Genomic DNA, 21,633 nt, shown 5'->3' on the forward strand with positions numbered 1-21,633 from the left:
AAATAAATTTGTTATGCTGTTTTCTTGTTAACTTGTCTTTGTTATGTGGTATTGGTGATGAACCTTATGATGGGGAAGAAAGGGATCACCCACTTCACATTCCCATATTAATATGGTCCGGAGGAATTTATTCCATAAATACAAATATGGTCTAGTATCTTAAAATATAATAATACAACTTAACATGTTACAGAAATAAATCTTAGAATTATTTCCATAGATGCTAAAAAAATGAATCATCTATTCATGCTTCAGCAAAAGCAGAAAGGATTGTTAATGTACAACTTAAATTTATATTAAAAGGTATCCAATACATAGAAATAAAACAAAAGATATAAAAGGCTTTTATTAAAAGTATAATATTTTTGAGAAATATTTTAATGAGAGATGAAATAAATTAAATGATGTACCATGACCAGGAATATATGAGGATGAGGACACAATGTTAGAAAATATCATGACTTTCCAAAGAGATACCTAGATTCCATGTACAGTAGAACCTCTATAAGTTGACCACCCAAGGAAGGGACTGTAACAAACTGGTCAACATACAGAAGGAGTCAACATAAAAATCTAGGCCTCCTGTACTAATATATCCATGTGGTGCATGTCCGGTCTATGAAAATTAGGTCAACTTAAACAGGTGATCCATGTAGGGAGGTGGTCAACTCTGGAGGTTCTACTGTAATTCCAATCAAAATTATAGCAGGTTTGATTTTATAGAAATTGGTCAGATGATTTTAAAATCGAAAAGAATTTCAAAGGGCCAAGAATAGTGAAAAGAACACAAATAGAGAACTTATTAACATGGTCATCAATTTTTTAATACAATTACATTAGTTAAGATCATGGGGACTTATTTAGGGACAAAGAACACAATAAAGAGCCCCAACATGCCCAGACATATGTAGGTGTTTTATCTCTGGCAAAGATGACATCATAGAATGCCTTTTTAATAAATGGTATTTAGTCATTTCATACTCATGTGTTAAAATAAAAGAAAGAAAAAAACCTTGATTGCTGCCTTATACCATACAAACAGTCTTGATTCTCAAGGTGGAATATGTAGATATAAATATGAAGGGCAAAACTATAAATTTCTAGAAGATAACATCAGAGAATATAATTCTGAGGTTGAGATAGCCAAGGGATTTTAGATAGGAAGGAAGAACACAAATAATAAAGGAAGAGACCAAAATTTGGGGTCATATAACATGAAGTATTTTTGCTCATTCAGCAATATTTTTAAGAGAATAAACAGTCAGGTCACAGAATGGGAGAAGATATTTGCACCATGTAAAACCAACAAAGGCCAAAGTAAATAATAGCTGATAGCATATGGAAAAATAGTTAGAAATTTACCCTATTTTATATGAAAACTTAATAAATCTATAGTGATTAAAAACTGCTGATCCAGGGATAGATAAATAAAGAAATGGAATGAGTAAAGAGCCTAGAATTAGGAAGAAAAAGAAAAGTATGATTCCTGCTGTTTTTTCATGTTAAAAATACACTACTGGTATCTCATGCCCATCTGCCACAATCATATTCACACAGTGTATAAAAGACATAAGAATGAAAAGCATGCATTTCAAACTTTAGAAGAACCTATGAGACCATTTTTACACTCATGGTTCAAAAGGATTTCGTAAGGATAAAAAAAAGTACAGGTCACAAAGAAAGAAAACAGATAAATTCAACTCTATGAAAAATCTTCTGTCTTCCAGAAAACAACCTATGAAATGTCAAACAGAGAATTAAGAAAGATATTTAAAACATACAAAACTAATAATGAATTAGAATTCAGCATATATAAGTTATAGGCAGGAAGAAAAAGAAAAAGAAAACCCTATAGAAAAGTGGGCAAAGAATATCATCAGATAAACCATGAAAGAATAATAAAAGATCATTAAACATTTAAACAGATTCTCAAACTCACTGGTAATCGGCACTCAGGAAAACATAAAATAAATCAATATTGAGGTACTATATGATGTCTGTTAGATGTAAAAACACAAAAAAGCATGGTAACATGAAGGGATGGTATAAAAGTGAAATGTTTGGAAGTATCAGTCTTGGCAGTAGTGGATGATACTATTATGAAATATGGTGATATTTCATAGATATTTGGCAATGTTAAATAAAGATAAACACATGTGACCACAAATCCTTCTCTGAGTCTATGTCAGAATGAAATTCTCAAGCATGTCAAGGATTGCAAATGAACAAGACTATTTGCTATAGCATCACTGGCTGTAGTGGAAAACTACAAACTAAATCTTCATTAATAGTAGAACCCTGAAAATTTCTGAACTAGAGCTACAAGTATCGACTTTAGCAAATCTCACAAGAGGTGATGCCGGTTGACCAAAACCAAGGTCTAGACTATAAGTTCAATATAATAGTACTTAAATGAATCTGAAACAATGTGTAAGATAATATACTGCACATTTCTGGATACACACATATGTCAGTATGCCATACAATCATGTACAGAAATTGCAAACACTAAAGTAAGGACAGTGGATTCTTGTGTGGAGGGATACTGGAAAATTAAATAGACACATGTAGGAGGGTTTCTGTAAGAACAAGTCTCAGCAACTGTTGGTTATAGGGAACAAAGGAAGTCAGAAGTCAGAGTCTTGTCCTCAGGGAGTATGGCAGAACCAGAAACGGAACAGGGGACCCAGATTGATTCCTTCAGGGCAGGAAATAAGCATTTCAGGGGGACTGTCAGTATATGTAGGTCACCACAAAAGTTTTGAGACAGACTGTGTTTTGGTCCATTATTTCACTTCCAAGAAACACAAGCCACAGTGTCCTTTCTGATGTACCCATACAAGTTCCAGCTTGCGCAGCTTATCGGTGTTGCTGGGAGGGCTTCAATTGTTTCCATCTGGACGGATTTTATGTTTCTGGATTTTTGTGTATCCCAAAACTTTTGTAATGACCCATGCAAAATGCAGAGCTTGGAAGATTGTGCCAGTTAGAGAGACATATTTAGGAGTCAATGCTGTTGAAATGTGAGTGGGAGTCATGGACAAGCGTGAGATTCTAGGAGTGGTATGTGCATGGGGAGGATCTCCAGGTCCTACCACAAGCTGACAGCATTAATGCATTTAGGCAAGGCCCCTGGAAAGAGAGAGATTCTATTGAAAAGAGTCATCTCCAGTGGCCAAACATGAAATCAGGGCAGAAAGTGGCTGAAACTAAGATGTACCAGTATTTGTGGCACAAACTTATCTGGACACTCCTAGTTTCCCTAGCGTAGGTAACAATAAAAACATGTACTCTGGGCCCCTCTGCCATTCTCAAATTTCAGGCTTAACTTGGGTCACTTCAACACCAGAATTCTCTTTCCACTTTAGTGTTGACTCATGGCATTTGGAGAGGGAGGCCAACACCGCATCTGATTTATCACCCTGTCTTGCATTCCAAGGAATTTTCAGTGGAAACCAGACTCAGAGTCCATATGTGCCATTGACTTTTATCAAATAATTTTTCTTGGATTTTTTAAATGAATGCACTTATCCAGTACTTATGATATTTGAAAATGCTTAACAATAAGCCAATGTTATTAAGAGCAGTTAAAGAAATACATCCCCCGCTAGTAGGCTGAAAGGCCAGATTAAAGTTCATACACACACCTGCTGTCATCCATCACGCCCAATGCCAGTTAACCTTCACTTCTGGGCTGGAGCTAATCAAGTCAGGCTCTCCCACTAGGTGAGCTTGGTTACCACCTGTTACTTCGGCCAGGCAAGAGGCTTGGCCACAGATTTTTATTTACAAGAAATATTTGGCTCTGGCAGATTGTTAAAAGAAGTAATATTTCAAAATAATGCAACAGAGCAATATTTATGAAACTATTTGCACAGCGTTACCAAGAAGCTAGCTCTCCTCTCCCATTATAAATCATTCTCCAAGCAGGTCAAAAGAGCAGGTTTGCCAAATATTTAGACCCTGGAGGATCTGCAGCAGAGATCATTATATTAAAAGAATAAGAATCATCAGAAGTTATGGGTGGGGGAAAACGCTGGCAGAATAAAAATTAGATACAGAAATATGGAGAACTGGCAGATTGAAGGCTTTGGCTTGGATGGCAATGCAGAGAATGAATACAGAGAGCAAAGGGACTTACAGCAAACCGATGGGACCAGCCCAGTCTCTCCTCTTTGTCCCACTCCAGCTGGAGCACACCCACTTTGGGTGGCTGAGCCTACATTTTTTGCAGCTTGGCAACATGGCTTGGTCAGGAATGGATGTTTTTAAGTTTTCTGAACACTTCCCTCTGGCTCTGTCCATTTGTAGATACCACTCTGGAGTTGAGGCATGACAAGGATTGAAACTGACATACACCAAACTCTGCATGTCCTGCAGCCAGCCTCGATGGTGCTGCCACTGTCATGTCAAGCTTCATCCCTCGTGGCCACTCAATGGCTGTGCCTATGACACCTGTCAGAAACTTTCAAGTGCCTGCTCTGTTTCTTCATCAGGATTGTCTGTGCAGCCTGGGCCAGGGAGGGATGACATTTGAGATGAGGGAGGGACGGATAGTGCCTTCCTCTTTCTGTCTTCTCCAACTGTCAGTTCAGGTTTTCTCTCAACATATCAAGATTTAGACCCAGTCGCTTTGTCATTTAGAAATGCATTCAGCGGGAACCAGGTTTGAAAACAATGTGGGAGAGAGAGAACTTGAGCACGTCTTCTTAGAGAAGGATTCCTGGCGAGGAAATTAAACAAACAAAAGAGGCATGACAGGAGGCTATCTCTGCCCTTTGGAAACGTGCTGCTTTGGGAGATGGGTGGATGCACTCAAGCCATCTATCCACATGAATTCCTTTGCATTTCTTTGCTCTTTCCATCCAAGTGGAATAATTTGGCACACGAGTTATCCAAAACAACAGAGGTTTTAGTGGTCTACTGGTTTTTTTTCTTCTTTTTAATAATTTTTTCATTTTAATAAAGGATGAGGGGCAAAAATATGGGTCTTAAAGCTAAGCCTTCACCGTGTTGCAAACTTGGTATGGGTGCATGATTGTAATTCACTCTTCCTATGAACATAATTTGGACAACTATGTAAATAAGGAAGTTCTGCTTCTAGTCCCACCAAACATGTCCTAGTGGCTTTAGTAGAGAGTACCATAGTTCCTTCACTGACCCTTTACCAGTACCAAGTGAGCATTTCATCTTTCCTATAGTTGATCTGAGTTGTTACACAATTCCAGAGAAGTTTCACAAAGCTGAACTGTGTTGTTCAACTAGTCTATCTCCCACCAGTTTCCAGTGGGCTTAAACTCTACCTTTTACCATAAAAATGCCACTCAAAACTTCTGTGCTGTTTTCCTAATGCAAATTTTATATATATTTTTTATACTGGTGTGGCTTCTCTTGGGACAGCATCTTGTCACCCATCTGAGTCCTGATGATTGCTGAGCTGTTCTGAGAGGTCTGTGCAGTCAGATACAGAAGAAGAGACACTGTTTTTGGAGTCATGCACAGAGTCCTGGCCTGCTTCTGCCTCCAGCTCTCTTCTAAACTGTGGGCAAATAACTTCATCATTTTTTGCCTTGGTCCCTAGATATAAAATGGGAAGACCAAATCATAACTGGTCCAACTCATGGTATTGCTTTGAGGCCCAAATGAGATAATAATTATGCAATTACTACGTTGAAAAGAATAAAGGTATTATTAGTACAAAAGAAGAAGAGAGTTCAGATAATTAGTACAGATATGTCTTCTCAATACTACTAATGGGTTCTGTGACCTGAATCTTTTTCAACAACCACACATAAGAAGCAAATGGAGGTGGGATCATGTTTGTTTGGAAGGATGTTAACCAACCTCTGAAAGGCGACAGAGAAGCAGAGACTCGTAGCTAAAGGAGTGAAGACTGTAAGACATGCCTGGTGTACTTTCATTGTTGGATGCTATAGGAGATTGCAAAAGCTTCTGAGTAACTTGTACAAAACAGGAGAACTAGTTCCACCCAGAAATGGAAAGGTAAGATGATTGCAATGGGTAAAAGTGAAAGCGGAGGAGATTCTCCAGGCCTCATTAGGGGTAAAAAGGAAAGAGAGAGAGGAAAAGACTAGAAATAGATACCTCCCATATCCCTCCACCCCAAGTAGCAGGACATAGGGTGTGTCAACAGCCCGTCTCCCCTGGCCACTCTGCTCCTCTCACTTACATTGTAGAGCAGCACAGCCTTCAGGGCTTCCTGGAGAGAAACACAAGGCTTAGAGCAGGCACGCCCTCCATGTCCAGGCGACTGACATCAAGTGACACCAGTCCTTCCAGAGTGTGAGATTTCAAGGAGAGGAAACGATGTACCAGGGAAGAATGTGGAGCTGTTCCCAGGCTGAAAGCTTGTCCTCAGCCACCTCGCATAAAAACTCACAAGGCCATGGAGACAGGGGAGGCAGGAGTGTTCCTCAGGGCTACATGTGGACAGGGACATGTGGGTCATCCCTTCCCCTACACAAGCTAGTCTCCTCCTACACAAGCAGGAGTGACAGGACCCAGCACCTATTTGTCCATGCAGGAAGAGAGAAGAACTATTCTCTTCCTTGCTCAGTGTTCCTCTTTGACCTAGAAAATGGAGACGGTCAGTCCTTAGAGTAGATCCTCCCCACCCCCAGGGAGGGCTGTGTGTGAAGTGGGACATTAGGACTCTGGTCTTAGCATGCATAGCTCTGGCGCTCCAAGCTCTCTTTCTGTGCTGCTGGCCTGCCTGCCTACATTGGGCACTTCATTCCAGTTGCCAAGAGACAGGTGTGCTAACAAGAGTGAGCTCCTCCTCTGTGCCACTGGCAAAGGGGTTGCCCAGGTGCAACCACAGCCAGAGTACATACTTGTTTATCAACAATAAAACTGATGTTTGTGTCAGTTTCTAACTTCTATATCTAATTTTTATTTTTTATTTTTGACTTCTAGAGGGAAAACATATTCAAAATCTTAACAGGAGATTTTTGCTAATAAGTTGGAACATACTGACATCATGAATAGAACTATGGCAAGTGATTAAAAGTGAGTCACAGGCAGGCTCTCAGAGGAAACACCTAAGTTATAAACTGTGCATTGACCCTTGAATCATTCTCCCCATGCTCCTAGTAGGGACTGTACAACATTGGAAATGACTTGTGTTAGAGGTGGGAACTTATGCCAACATCTAAAATAAATTTTAGTAAATATAATTGTGAAGTTATAAATTTAGTTTTAAAAGATATGTACTATCATCATCTTCCTTCATGGACATATAATAAGGAAGTATAGTTACAAATAAGGGAAGGATAGACCATATGTGATGAAAATGTGGGTTTGGCAGTAATCTCTAGGATTGTAAATATGAAAGTCTATGAGAATTCTAAACATGGGTGATTTAAGTCCCATGGTATTCTGCCCTCATGAACCACTCCTAGAGTTTTGAGACAAGGCTGGATGTGATGCATGGAGTAGGACTTAGAAAAAAATAGAGGAGACCCAAAGAGCCAAAGCAGGATGGTAAGGAGAACCAGGGGATCCAAAGCATGGGGCTGTGTCTTCTGGAATAAGAGGCACGAGAGGAGTAGGCATGACTGCCATCTTTTAATATCCAAGTGGTGGTCATGTGGAAAAGGAAGCTAGGTGATTCTATTGATGTGCAAGAGAATCAAATATAGGGTAGTGTTTTCTAACAAGTAGTTCTAATTAAAAGAGAATGCCCTGCTCCCTGCCATGTAATAACCTCTTAACTTGTAAGAGTGTAGCAAACAGAACTCGTACGTTACATAAGAGTGAATGGGGTGAAGTCTCATAAAGGTCTCCAAGTCTGATAATCTTTGATTCTAGAAATTTACTCATAAGAACATTATCCAGTATATCCTTGAATTGTTACAGCACTCTGAGTGTAGATTCTCTTTTCGTCTTTATTGACTATTTCATTCACAAGGGTGAAACTAGTAGACTCTCAAGTATTTTTGTGATGGTGATGATATACTCAATAATAGTTGACTAACAGAGAAGGATATTAAGTATTAGCAATATTTTTTGGTTACTACTGTTTATTGCCACAAGCAATCCTTCCTGCTTTGGTAATATTTCTCTTTAACAATTCATTACAAAAGAATTGAGTGCAATAGACTGAACATCCTTGAGGCACATCCTAGCTTGAAAAAGAACAATATTTTTTGTACATTTTACAAAAGATGCTTACATTTGTAATCGCTTCATAACCATCTGAAGAACATGAGATTGATATTTTCCAGACGAGAAAACCAAGGTCCAGGGATAGGAAAAGACATGTTCAAGGACACAAAGCCAGAGCCTGGTCCAAGAACAAGGTTCATTAATCCTAATGAACAACCTTTCCACCATATGTCAGATGCCTCTGACAAAGACCTATATGAAAATAAGAAAGGTTGTTTTGGCTTCCATATGGTCAAGGTAGTCATACTCACTTAAACTTCACTTCCCCATGTGTCTCCCTTCCTAGAGTTCTGCATTCAGTAAAGCTGACTGCTCTCAGAAGAGATGGCTCTAGTTTGCCTGGATGCTGAGCTGATGGTGATGCTATGTGAATATGACCACGACATAACTTGTCTTTATAAATATCCATTCCTCGCAGGCTTGTGAAACTATTCACTTGAAGTCTGAGTCTGTTTGGCAGAAAAGCAGGGACAGGGCAGCTGTAGGTTAGCACAGTTACCCTAGGCTAGTCCATCGCAAGCCACCTCACTTAAAGGAGGACTGGGAGCTGGTACAGTGGTTTAATACCAAGACTGCTGGCAGCTCCCACCTTGTGACCTGGGATTGCAAGGTGATCTGTGAAAAGAGGCCTGGGAATATCATCGGACATGCTCTGAGGGTATGCTTGCTACTGCGTAAATACTCTGCAAGAAGAGATGCCTATTAAATGTGTTGAGTATTCTGCTCGCCAATTGTGTCTTTCACTTCTTTCTTCTTTTCCCTCCTTGACAAAACAGCAAAAAATAAAAATAAAAAAAAAGAAAGAAACAGATTTTCATAACTATCAGAGGAACTTTTCTTGCAGTAATTTACTTAATAAATGTGAGCACCTGTGATATGTCTGATGCTAGCCTAAATTCTGGGATGCAGAAGTGAAAAATACTGTTAATGCAATCAGTAAGTCACAGGCTGGTGAGAAAGACAAAAATTAGGCAAACAAGTAAAATGGAAGGTTATTACTACTACTGTTGAAGTGTTTGCAAGATGCTATAATTGGCATTCCTGAAGAAGTTGTGAGAATCAGTGGAATGTATATGACAATCATATGTACAATTAAAAAATAAAACTTTTCCAATCCTGAATAAGAGCAGGATTATAAAGGATTCACTACATACCAGGTAAATTCATGAAAAGAAATCAACATTTAAATAAATTCCAAAGAATTTTATTTTTGTCTTAAGTTGAATAATGATTCCTAGCCAAAGCAAATAGTGATCATGTCTGGGAGAAAACTTCCCCTTGAAAGGATCTTTATTATTGCCTAAATGATTTTGATTTTATAACTATTGTTCATTATAAAACAAATTAATATGATTTAGGTGCTTTACATTTTTCCCAGAGTTTCTAGTTGTTTTTCTTTTCCTCTCCAAAAAAGTTTCCATCACATTTAAGATTTTCCACAAATATCTTCCTGATTTTTCCTTCCACAATTCTCTTATGTTAAATCCACTGGTAATTTGGTACCTTTGCACAATACTTCAATGACAGGTTATTATACCCCAACCATGGTCACATGGCTAGGTGATTGCAAAAACAAAATAAAATTACTCACTAATTAACATACATCCTGAAGTAGCTTTTTGAGTCAGTTTGGACAAGGTCCAGCTGTATATATGAATAATCAAAAATAAATTTAATTTAAATAAGTTAAAATTTTATTTCTCTGTCACAAAGAGAGACTTAAAAGTAGGCAGTACAGAGCTGATATGGTAGGCTAATGTTGTCATCAGGAACACAGTTTTCCACCTTTCTTTTCCATTATTTCTATGACTTTTATTCTCAAGGAAACCATGGATCAAAATGAGTTTTAGAGTCTTGATAACAAAGTCTACATTCCAAGAAATTGGAAGAAAAAGAGGATACCCTTCCTTCTAAAGATATCTTCATGAAGTCCTCCTTATAACACATTCAAATAATTGGCCAGAATATGGTCACTTAGCCATACACAGATTAAAAAGGGGGCAGAGGAATTAATTTTTAGCTAGCTGGCACATGTCTTAAGTAAAAATTGTTTTCTATTGTTGATCAAGAAAAAGGATGGATCATTGTGGGAAACAGATTTCTGTCTCTTTCATGTCTGAAAATATCTTCATTTTTATCTCACATTTATTTTACATTTTGCCAAAGTATAGAATTTGAAGTTGAAAATCATTTTCATCAGAACTTTGAAAGTATTTCTGTACCATTGTCTAGCAGTCACTATTATGATAACAGTTTGGTAGTGCAGAGGTATTATATTTATTTGATTTGTTTTTCAGATTTAGCAAACTTTTAGTTTTTTACTTTACTGTCCTGAAATTCACAATGATTTTTTCAATTATTTTCATTTATGATGTTGGACATTGATATCCTTCAGCCCTTCAAAATTAGATTCCATTATTTATTTGGATAATATATTTCATTCATTTTATATACCTTTTATTTGTGCAGCTTACATAGATTGACAGATCTTTAGCTTACATAGATTGACAGATCTTTTGGATTGCTCTTATGACACTTAACTTTTCATTTCTCTTTCCATTCCGTGTTTATGAAAGAAGATGTTCCCATTTTTTTCTTCCAATTCTTCAACCTGGCTATTCCACTGAATATTTTGTTTTGGCAATAACATTTTGATCATTAAGGTCCCATTTTTGTTCTCTAACTCTTCCTTTTTCACCATCCTGTTATGCTATAGATGAAATATTACCTTACATGTCTCCAACAATATTAATAAAAGTGTCCCCCCCATTTTTTAGTATTTCTATTTCCCTTGGCATCTTTTTTTCCCTTTATTTGCCTTAGAATCAATTTCATATCTTTTTTTCCCTTTTTTAAAATTAAATCATAGCTATGTACATTAATGCAGTCATGGGGTACAATGAGCTGGTTTTATATAAAATTTGAAATATTTTCATCAAACTGGTTAACATAGCCTTCATGGCATTTTCTTAGTTATTGTGTTAAGACATTTATATTCTACATTTAGTAAATTTCACATGTACCCTTGTAAGATGCACCATAAGTGTGGTCTATTACTCTCCCTCTACCCATCCTCCTCCTTCCCCTCCCCTCAATTTCATATCTTATTTTATTTTTTAAATATTAGTGATTCATTGTTTTCCATTCATATTTAAGAAGAAAAATTCATGTTAGAATTTCAGTTAATATAATTTTTAAAAGAAACTCCCAGAGCTGCAAATATGATGTTTATCGCAGCTCAATTTACAATTACCAAAATGTAGAAATGGCATAAATGCCCACCAACCCAGGAATGGATTAACAAGCTGTGGTATATGTGTGCCATGGAATACTATTTAGCCATTTAAAAAGATAGAGACTTTACATTTTTTGTATTAAACTGGATGCAAGTGGAACACATTACTCTTAGTAAAGCATCACAAGAATGGAGAAGCAAGAAACCCTATCTACTCAATTATGATATGAAGACAATTGATGACCTAGTATATGGTGGAGGGTATGGGAAGGGGAGTGCAAGAAAAGGGAAGGAGAAGGTGGGGGGGGTCACAGGGTGTGACACACCTCTTGGGGATGGGACACAATTATAAGAGGGACTTTACTTAACAAATGCAATCAGTGTAAACTTGTTCTTTGTACCCTCAATGAATCTCCAACATTAAAAAAAAAATCCTCAGCATTAAAAAACAAAATTTAAAAATTTTGAACACACACACACACTCTTAAGCTTAAAAATAATAAAAGAAAAATCTGTGCCTTTCAAAGATTACAAAGAAATTCAAAGCCACAGTGGAGTACAAAAATAAAAGACAGTTGGCCAAGAGGGACATCAGATTTGAATATAAACATAATTGCTTTGGAGAAGAGTTTTAGGACTGTCACTCTCAAGTACAATGAACTGAAAACTGAGTCCCTGAATCATACTCCGAGCATAGTAGGACATGATCTAGAACCCAACCAAGCAGTCTGAGAATTATATGATGAAAGATTCATCTACAAGAAATTGGAAACCCATGTCTGTGAAGTGGGAGAGATGGGGCTGACATTTGTAACCCCCTCTTAGGGAAGTAATTAAAAGCAGAAAATGCATAGAATATCTGATCTAGTATTGGTAATACCCACAGGTCCTGGTAAAAACAGAGATACCTCCATAGAGTAGGGCATCAATTACTGTCCTAAAGAAAAATACCAGTGTGATGAGATTCATCAGGTATAGCAAACAGGAAAATTATACCCTATGAACAACAGGTAATAAATCAAGTTTAAATAAACTTTTTTACAATAGGAAAATCTGAGAAAGATTTCTAAAAATGAAAAACATAGCTAAAACTTTTCAAATTTGATGAGCACTATAAACCCACAGATTTCACTAAAAAAAAAAAAAAACCCCAAATAGAATAAACAAAAAGAGAACACATCATCACACATAATACTCAAAGTGCTCAAAACCAGTGATAAAGAGTAAATCTTAGATTCTGCCAGGAAACAAAAAAAAAGACACTCTGTACAAAGGGATGAGATTAGAATGCCTGCAGATCAGGAATGATGCAAGACAGACCACAGTGAAATGACATATTTAATGTGCTTAAAGGAAAAAAATGTCAACCTAAAACTCTATACCCAGTGAAAATATCCTTCAAAAATAAAGGTGAAATAAGGCCATTTCTAAACAAGTAAAAGCTGAAAGTATTTATTTCAAGCATAACCACAATGAAAGAAATGTGAAAGGATATTTCCTGTGCTAAAGAATAATGTTTCCAAACAGAAATTCAGATTTACACACACACAAAATGAAGGACACTTGAAATAGTAAATATGAGAACTAGAAAAATAGGTGTGTACAAACCTTTTTTCCTTATCTTTAAAATTTCTTTAACAGATAACTGGCTGTCTAAATAAAAATAACACAAAAATTTTACATTTCTTATGAGCTGTTGAGAGAATATATATGACAATAATAGAACATAGCAGGGGGAAATGAAAATATCTAATTGTATTGCACTACAATCAATGGGGAGGGAATATTAACTAAAGACATACTGTGATAAGTTCAAGATATATGTTGTAAACTCTAGAGAAACCAAAGGTAAAATGGAATACTAAAACCCAGTAAATTAACTGATAAGGAGGTGGGAAAAGACGACATAGAAATAGGAAGTAAGACAAAAGTGACACAAATAGCTAGATAGTAAGACTGAAATCAAGCATGAATAATTTCATTACATATAAATGGTCTAAACATTCCATTTGAAGGCAGAGATTGTTCAGGGTAAACTTTAAACGGAAGAAGCAAGTAGATGCTATAAATAGGAAAATAATTTTAAATCACTAAGGACATAAAATATTTGAACAAAAATTAAAACCAACTCCTGTAAGTTGACAATTTATAGGTTAACAAACCAAATAATAGTATATATGTTCTTCACAAGTACTAAAACATACACCAAGCTAAACTATAAGCTAAGCTCAAACATTTAGAAAAATCAAAATGATATAGAATACATTCTCTCACAACATACATACCAATTTAATATGAAATAAACATTAAAAAATTGGAACAGTCTCAAATTTTGGAAATTAAATAAGACACTTCTAAATAATCTGTAAGTTAAAGTATATACTACAAGGGATATTATTAAATCTTTTTACCTAAATATCATAAAAATCACTATATGTCAAATGTTTAGGATGAAGCTAAAGCAATATTTAGAACTTTTTCTTTTTTGCTTTAAATGCTTATACAGGGAGAAGAATAAAAATCAACTATTTAAGTGCTCCATTAGTAAAGTAGGAAAATACAAGTAACTCAAAGTAAGTGAAATAACAAAATCTAAGTAAGAATAAGAATTAATAAAATAGTAAAAATACTCCCAAGAGAGAAAAGTCACTGGCACCAAAACTTGGTTCTCAGAAAAATTAATAAAAATAAATAAACTTCAAATAATCCCCTGGATCAGGGATTGGAAAAGGTTGTTAGTAAGACAGTGAATGAAATTTGAGTAAGATCTGTAGACAAAGAGTTTTATCCACTGTTAATTTTCTAATTTTGATAATTGTATCATGCTTATTTAAGATATTGACATTTGGGGAAGCTGGATGAAAAGCATACAGAAATTCTTTGCACTATCTTTTGGCAATACGTTTTGTAAACCAGAAATTATTTCAAAATTAGATCTTTTTAAAGAAAGAGAAATTCTGGAATGGGGGAAGAATTTCTGCTCTTTGAAAAACTCTTAAAAATTTTAAAAGTCAAGACACTGATTTGGAGAAAATATTTGCAATATTTTCTGACAAAGACTTGTATCAAGAATATATAAAGAGTTGTTACAACTCAATTAGAAGAAGACACATACCAATTAAAAACAGAATGAAAGAAAAAAGGCAAGATGGAAGGAATGGAGGAAGAGAAAGGAGAAAGAGAGGAAGGGAGGGAGAAAGGAAAAAATTATCCAGCTATAGCAATTAGAATAGGATAATATTGGCATAAGACAAGATAATTATGCCATTGGAAAGGAGAGAAAAGATCAATGAGAACAACAGGATAGTCATGTAGTCATGAAGTTTAATTCTATCTCAACATTATACTACTGCACAGAAAATTCCAGGTGGATCAGACATATTACAATACTTAGATGCAAATATAGAATGATATTATGATTTCAAGGTATTGGAAAATTTCATAAGACACATCCCAGTCCCTGCACCTTTCCCATACATATATCACAAACATTATTCATAAAAAATTTGATCACATCAAAATTGCATCTATCCCCCAAAAGACAATAAATAAAGTTAAAAGGTAAACCATAGACACGCAGGAAAAATATTTGTTCACACATTAAATGCAAGATTTAGTATCCAGATTATTTGAGAAGTCCCAAGAATCTAAGTGCAGTTTTAAGCTTGAATCATTTCAAAAGTTTAAGTGCTACTAATTTACATTAACAATATTTGAAAAGCCGACTATTTATATTTTAAAATATTGATATGTTTCTTATTGAAATTCATTATAATCACTGCCTTGTGGTACACACCATTCTACTCAATTTTAAAACTCCATTAAAATTTTCCTCTGCTGTTCAGGAATAGACAGAATTGCATGTATAATTCTTGCCTCACAAGAATGAGGTTTTGATGAACATGACAGGCAGTCTGGACATGAGCCCATGAAGAGAAGTCAAATGCAGACAGGCCAGGTGACTTAGCCCAGCAAGAGATCATCCTTCACCGAACCATCCCCTGGGACTGTATCATTCAGAAACCATGGCAATCAAGTTAGTTAAAATTAAAAAATTTACTTTTCAAAATCCACAAACATAAATAAGTAGAAGTGCATTGTAAATAGTTATATGGTCAAACGATAATTTTGTTATTTCATAGTATTTAAACCTCAAGGGTCATTATAGTTTAAAACTTTACTAAGATATTGAAGCACTACACAATGAATGCCAAAAAATTTCCAACTAAAGTTGCTTATTTTCTTTCCTCCGCACTCTCCCATCAGTTGTTTTATACTATATATTTGAGCCTATATTTATGGTTGTATACACAGTCAAAATTATAATATGTTTTGGTTGAGTTTTTCTTTCAACAATATTATAACATCCAACTTCATTCTTTAGAGGATATTAAATAAAAAAAAGAAGGTGTGGGACATTGCCTAGACAGAGGCATTCCCTTGTATCAAAAGAAGGGATAGAAGAAATTTCTGTACTTTCTGCTCAATTTTGCTGTGAACCTAAAAACTTTTCAAAAAAATAAAATCAATTTTAAACACCCACAAGTTTTCCTTAGATGGGGGGAAATCAGTGCTTATAACCTAATTGGGGGAGAAGGCAAACAAGGGGTTCATTTTTTTCCTAGGCAGGCACTGATGAACAGAGGTCTTCCTCAGTTTTCTACCAAACTGTGTAGAAGAAAACATCATTCAAGAGAAGACCTAAGAACCATTGGGAATTGTTTTATCAGCTAAATGGGAGAAATGCAAAGGTAAGAGAAATCATCACAGTAAGACTCAGGCTTCAGTAACGAAGCTAAGTAGCTACGAGCCACAGTTTAGGGGTTTCTTAGCTATAAATTAAACCAGTTCAGAGAGTTGACAGGCCCATGGATTTTTAAGCATACATCAAATAAGTGATGTCCCAGGTTCCCTTATTGTTCCGCAAGAGCTGTGACCCAGTCAGGGTTGGGATTACAGTGGCCTAACACGAACTTCGTTACACCAGGCAACTGGGGAATCAAAAGATTGAGGAAAGCAAAAGTCTGGGTAGAAGTCCCAAGGCCCAATAGGCCAACAGGAATGTCTGAGAAATCACTAAAACCAAATGAGGATGAATGGTCAAAATTGGAAGTGGCACTAAAGTCAGACGTACAGCAGGTAATATAGGGCCTTTCCGACCCTGCAGAGAGAAAAGGATGGATGAAATAGGTTGAGAACAAGAAGGCAAAGGGAGGACTTCTGAGTGATTAACAAGAAAACACACTGAGATTTTTCAGCATACAAGTATGAAATGAAGTATGGGGGCATGGGGCATGGAATGTAGGTTTGTTGACTTGGACTTGTTTTAAAGATAGAATTGAACAGGTGAAAAGAGGGCTGTGCTGAGTTATATAAGATGGAGACTGAGGAAAAAGGAAAAAATTTTATTTAACATTTGATACTTTGTTCATCATAAGTTTTTTTTTTGTTATTTTTGATTTTTAAAAATATTACACTAAAATGTTGTTTGCCCTGATTATTGTATTTTGGTGTCCACTTACAATCACTCCCAAGGTGAGTATCTCACTCACCTTAATCTAGTCTGGCCCTAGAGAATCAACGAGAGCCAGAAGAAATGTTAAACTCCTACTTTGTAATTATGAGGAATGTATGAAGTAGGAGAATGCCATGAATGATCAAAATGTGGCCCATGAAAAATATCACTGATAAAATCAACACATATATGACTGAGTAAATAGGGCTTAGCTAAATGGTGACTAATTTTAAAGTCCCTGCTCTATAAATGATGAAAATATAGTGGTTTGATCTGCTTCAAAATAGTCATCATGAGAGACTGTGCCCTTATTCCAAGAAGGAATTTGATCATTTAAAATAATTTGGAAACTACTTTTTTGAAAAGTTTAGAATTTAGAATATATCATATAATCATTGACACCTGGGTAGAACTTTGTTTTGCAAAGCACTTTCATTTACATTATATCTGATAAAGTCACAAAATTCTGAGCATAAAGTGATATTTGGCAATCTGTCTTTGAACAGATTCAAGGTCCTTCTTAAACAGCACAGACACAGAAGACCAGAAAGATGACAGAGTCAGGGAAACAGAACAGAAAGAGACCCAGATCGATGGGTTTGGATGCACCATTCATAACTATTCACTAAGGTGGGGTTTTGCCAAAGTTTCAACCTAACTCATGATTGCCTGTTGACTGAACAGCAGAAATCAGGGTGTGGGATTCCGGGCTCTTGGTTCTTTCATTACAACTCTATCCAATGTCAAGTGCATAGCATCTCATCATTCTGCTTCTTGACATTCATTTTATTCCTATTTTGATCTTAACCAGCCATCATTGCCTTATGCTTCCTCATTGTACATTGTCCATTGTCCATGAATGTCAGCTTCATTCCGGTAAAAAAATAAGGGGTGGAAACATTTCCATTATAAACTCCTTTGATGTAAGAGACTCATCCTGTTTAACGTGAAACATTAAGCTTGTAAGCAAATCTTAATAGTCTTCTTCCACTTGAAACCATCTTTACATTCTTTCATGAAATGATGATTTATTGAGTGCCTGCTATATGCAAGACACCTCTAGGCTCAGAACAGCAACAAGGCCCTTCCCTTTTTTTGAACATAAATAAAAAAACAAACAAAAATCTAGTATGTGAAAAGCAAAAGAGGAAAACAAAATAAGGTAAGCAGAGTGAGATGTGTAGGTAGAGGGGCATGATACTTTAGACAAGGTAGTCAAAAAATGTCTCTAATGAAAAAAAGATCTGGATGAACAAAAGCCACAGTTTATGGGGTTGTATGGCAGGGGGGCATTTATAGGCAGAGGAAGTGGCAAGTGCAAATCCCAGAACCACCATGTACTCCTTGTAGACCAGTGTGGCTGGAGCAGAGAGGAGGGCACAGTAGGGGATGATATTTGTATTTATTTTTGCTTCACTATCATAGCTATTGGGTCACTGGTTTTTTTAGAATAGATAATGGAGGACCATGTAGGGTAGTGGTTCTCAACCTGTGGGTCGCAACCCCTTTCTAACAATGAAAATACATCTTACATATCAGATATTTACATTACAACTCATAACAGTAGCAAAATTACAGTTGGGAAGTAGCAAAAAAATCATTTTATGGTTGGGGGTCACCACAACATGAGGAACTATTAATGGGTCATGGCATTAGGAAGGTTGAGAACTACTGATGTAGGGTCTTTATGTCTGGTGAGATGGGAGAACACTGATGAGAAAAGGGAGGAGAACTGCAAGACCTGACTTAGCATTTTTAGAGGCTCACACTGCTTTTCCTGTAAGGCAAGAGTAGAATGAGGAAACTGGTAGGCAGGTAGCTGTAATCAGTGATCTAGGTCAAAGAAATGATGGTGGCTTGGATCAAGATGTTTTCTGCAGATATGGTTAAATTATGATTACATTTGAAATTAACTTCCCACCATCGTTCCTGGTGCCTTAATTCATGTAGGTCTTTAATACAATTTCTAACTTGGTACCTATATCACAGCATATGATAATTATTTGTGTATATATTAGTCTACTCCAGAAAGAAGTTGTCCAAAAGTAGGACAGCCCCCTTTTCCCCTTGTATTTGTGATTTTATAGCATATTAAAGGTGCCTAATAAATATTTGTGGAGTGAGTGCATGAATTAGCATTCATTCATGCACTTACAGACATGAATTAGTGTAGTTTTAAAGAAATTTTCAAAGCCAGAGAGGACAGCCTGGCCCACCAAATTATTTGAAAAATACTCCTAGAGAAATCAGTGACCCAATAGTGTTGGAAATGAATCAGAAGTTAAGGCATATGTTAAGAGCTTTCAATTAATTAGAGACACTTTGCATTCTTAAAAGTCTTTCACATATGTACTACTGCCACATAGATACTTCTATAATAGTAGCATATACTTCTACTACTAGTAATTTCTTGACCACTACATTTTAATAAAATGACAGGTGTGGTGCTTGGTTAATGTTGATATTAGAAAATAATTATATAAAAATTGTTTATGTACTTATAATATGTACATGTGCATGTGAGCAAGAATGAATCAGAACAAAGAACATTGCAATAATATTGCCCATAGACCAAACTAGCCAAGAGAGTTGCAAAATCCATTTTAATAATTGATAAGCTAGTGTCCTGTTTCTGTATTTACATTCAGATATTCAGAAGTTTAAATCTATAAACCTTACCTAACAGAGTGGAGATTCTAACTTTTCAATTTAAATGTAATTTTCTAAGCAGTGGTTAAACATAATTTGTTGAAATTTCGACACTAACCCTTTTCTCATGATAGTAACCTTCATCATCGTCACACATTTTTAAACCTTCAAGGAAGGTGTTGACCATTTAAGTCTGAATGTTTTACAGTCTAATGTGATCCTTTGAAAATGGACCATTCTGAGTGGGCATACCAAGTTTTAACATACCTCTTAAAGAGGGGAGGGGAGCTAACTGTTCCATTTGGAGGTATTCTATATTCACTGGGTATGAGCAATGCACTCAATTTGGCTATAGAATGTGGATTTTATGCTATAGGTCCATAGAAAATGGAGTTGTTGGGGAGAAGATAGCCTTTGTATGCAAATGAGGAAATATAGATTGTCTATAAATGGGAAACGAATGCAAAAAAATGGGAAAATATGGATAGTCTATAAATTGGGGATATATGCAAACAAATGGGGAAATGTGGGTAGTCTATGAATGAAACTTGGCTTTGTAGAGTATCCTTCTGAGCTAACTCATGTAACCTATCTTTCTTTGAGTAGCAAAGATATCTCTGAATTGAAACAAAGTGGGTCTTTATTACATGGTCAACAGTGATCCTCTGTGTTCAACTGAGGTTTAAAAGGTCTAGAAGGAAAAGAACAAAACCACCCTCACAGTGTTGCCCCAGGCTCTGAGCATTCTATGGTCTACATCATAAAATGTACATCGACCATCCATATGAAAGGAGAGCACTAAGTAGATGTTAATCAATTTGGTATGAAATAGATGCATTTTGCTATGTTGTATGGTGACACAAGTAAGGTCTAACTTATTTTGGAGTCCATGGAAAATGAAGAAAATTATTAACAATGTCAGTGATAGGAATTCTTTGCTCAGATAGCTCACACACACACACATTCATTCATTCTCTCTCTCTTTCTCTTTCTCTCACTCTGGGAAGCCAAGTAATTAGTTAAAAATTTCTAGAAGAATTTTTATCTGTCACTGTTACTCTTCTAATTAAGTTATGTTATGCCCTCCAAAGCTTTTTTTAAATCATAATCATAGCCTGGGAAACTTTAAACATAGGGTGTAAGTCAGAGTAGATTTTTTTAAATAGAAGATTAAGCTAAATAGTATTAACATAAAAATGAAACCACACTCTGGGTGCTAAATTCATTTATATCTTGCTTCAAGTGGAATTTCTCTTATAGTAGCACTTTTATTATTATTATTTAAGCTGTGACTTAATAAACTTAATCTTCATGAATAAAGAATGTGTATTCATTCTTACCTATTTACATACTCCACAACTGAGTAGTCTGAATGGTATTGTGGTTTAGCCCACTGAGAGGACTTAGCCCCGCCCATCAAAAATACTCGATTTGAAAAGCTAGTGTGTAAATGGAATTATCCCCAGAGCTTCTCAGACTCATTCTTAAGGTTGAAGGAATTCTAACAATATGAACAAAAGAAACTTTAGTTAAAGTAATTGATGTGACAAAACATAAACATTATTTCCAGAATACTCCACATGTTAATCCAAGTTATCCATGTGAACTCAGAACCACCCCGCCATGAGCTGAGTTATCATCTGCAGGCTGCACAGAGGTAGGCCAAGGTAGGCCAAATCCCATTGCCAGCATCCTCAGCCTCATATAGAGGCATGCATCTTTTTCCTTAAGTGTCTTTGTTTTTCATGGTATTTTGTCAAGCTGCTCAGACTATTCTCTCTCTTTGATTCATGGGTCATTACCAAAATTTGAGATACATACAAATCAAGAAATATAAAATCTACATGGACAGAAACAAATGAAACCTTCCCAGTAATACCAATAAGCCAAGCAAGTTGAAACTTGGGCTGGTGACTCAGAAAGGACACTGTCAACTGTGTTTCCTGGAAGCAAAATAAGGGACCATAACACAGTCTGTCTCAAAACTTTGGTAGTGACTCATGCCCTACTTCCCTATTAGTCTTCTTATCTTTTAGCTGGTCCCTAA

Source organism: Otolemur garnettii, unplaced genomic scaffold (assembly GCF_000181295.1).
Source record: "Otolemur garnettii isolate 467f Iridium unplaced genomic scaffold, OtoGar3 scaffold00008, whole genome shotgun sequence".
Classification (NCBI taxonomy): Eukaryota; Metazoa; Chordata; class Mammalia; order Primates; family Galagidae; genus Otolemur; species Otolemur garnettii.